Raw genomic sequence first — 2023 nt, forward strand, 5'->3', positions numbered from 1 at the left:
AAAACACAGCTATTCAGAAAAATAAATTTCCTGAAGGTTCCAAACAATTAAAGCTTAATAGATACTTCAAGCAGATATTAACTAAAAAAAATAATTTTACTACTGTCACTCACATTAAAATAAATAATTTTACCACTGTCACTCAGGTTAAACAATAAGTGTCCTCAATTCATTGTGTTAATTCCTCTTTATTTTTTTAAACCAATGGACCCTGTTTTTGAGATTGCTCAAGGTAGATTCCTCCCCAGCTCCACCCCACCACCCATATATTCTCTGTTGGCATGAAATAAATGGAAGTTAATATCCTTGGTAAGAAACTTCAAATTTTACAGAAAGATTAAAAAGTCAAAGTACAAGCCTCCCTCCTAGTTTCTGCCCATCTCCCGCACCCCGACAGACGTTCAGACACTGGGACAGGTGCAGATACATCTGGTTCCTCAGTCCCTGTCCTCAGCAATAACCACTTAACAATTCTGCATGCATTCTTCAAAAACAAATATCAGTACCTGTAAACGCGGGTCATTTAGGGAACACAGACACCGTGGAATACGTCCTTTCCTCAGGCATCAGTTTACACTTTAATGTGTAGGAGTTTTTTGTTTTCCTTTCCTTTCAAGTAAGAAAATTAAGCTAAAAAAACCTTCCCCAAATTCTGCTGACTAGGTATTCTTTTCCTTTGTATTAAAAACAAAAAACAAAAAAGCCACAAAGAGTATCCCAATTTCTGATATCAATGAATGTCCTAACTGAAGAGAGCAAGAACAGTAATTTCTTTTTCTCCTACAAAATTCTGGTTTTTAACTGTAACTTAGCCTATGAAAGGGTACATTTTCCACATAATTTAATTCGATTCAAAATGGAGCTGAATATCTACCGCGTAAGGCATAGCCCTGGACTCAGGGAGAGCTTGGTGCTCTCGTGTGGCAGAGGGAGGGAAGGCAGGTGGGAGAGAGACAGAGAGAAGCAAATCCTACAGTAACTCCCCTAGGGCTGAGGAGGAGGCAGGGCCGCGCCCATTAAATGAAAAGGACGGCAAATGGCTCGGCACTGACTGGTGAACACACTCGTACTCACCCTTGGGTGCTTCCCAGCTTCCTCCTGGCTGCCTTATCACCACCTTCTTCCACCTATTCTACACTGTGTGAGCTTGACTGCTTCCAATTCATTTTGATCATGACAATGGGACAGTGGACCTGGATTAGAATAATATTGCCAAAGACCTCAAACAACAAAGGGAAATCAAGCAAACAGCACTTTTCATCACTGTGCAGATACTTTACATGTAATTTTGCCTCTGTAATTCTTTAAAATGCTCTCCTCTTAACTAAGGTAGTATATAAAATGATAGGGGTCTCACCCAGATCATGGTGGTGAGAAAGAAATAAGATTATAATTCTGATGGTTTAAAAAAAAAAAAAAAGGTGAGGAAGGATTCAGTAAAGGTAAACACTCTTCCAAAGTACAAAACTACTTAAGAGGTCTAGAGAGGTTCATAATCCTCTGTTTCTCTTCAAAGAGGAACATGGCAAAGAAGACAGTATCACAAATAATTCTGGCTTAAGTATCTTAGAATAGTTGTTATAAAAGACTACATTTTTATTCTAAATGAGCCAGAACACGAAAGAATCTACCAACTTGTCATCCTCATCTCCACGGCTAACGTCCTCTCACAGAAATAACACAAGATCAGAAGGAGAAAAAGGTACAAAATGTCAGCGTGGGTAATGTTTTCCCCACAAGTCAGGAATTTATGTATGTTAATATATTTTTGGATTTTTCATAGAAATATCTTCTTGCTTTTGGGCTGACTTTGCAAATAAGGCACTCAAATTACTAGATAACAGTATCCCTATGAAAACAGAAAACGTGAAACTGAAATTGTTACTAAATATAGATGAGTATTAGGTTATTCTAATTATTTGAAAAGTCTGACAGTAAATAGCTTATATATTGCTTCTTGTTTCAAAATGCAATAATTTTAGACGTGAAAGTTACCCATCACTGATGAAAAGTCTGGACTATG

Source organism: Hyperoodon ampullatus (genome assembly GCF_949752795.1).
Source record: "Hyperoodon ampullatus genome assembly, chromosome: 14".
In the NCBI taxonomy this organism is placed as follows: Eukaryota; Metazoa; Chordata; class Mammalia; order Artiodactyla; family Ziphiidae; genus Hyperoodon; species Hyperoodon ampullatus.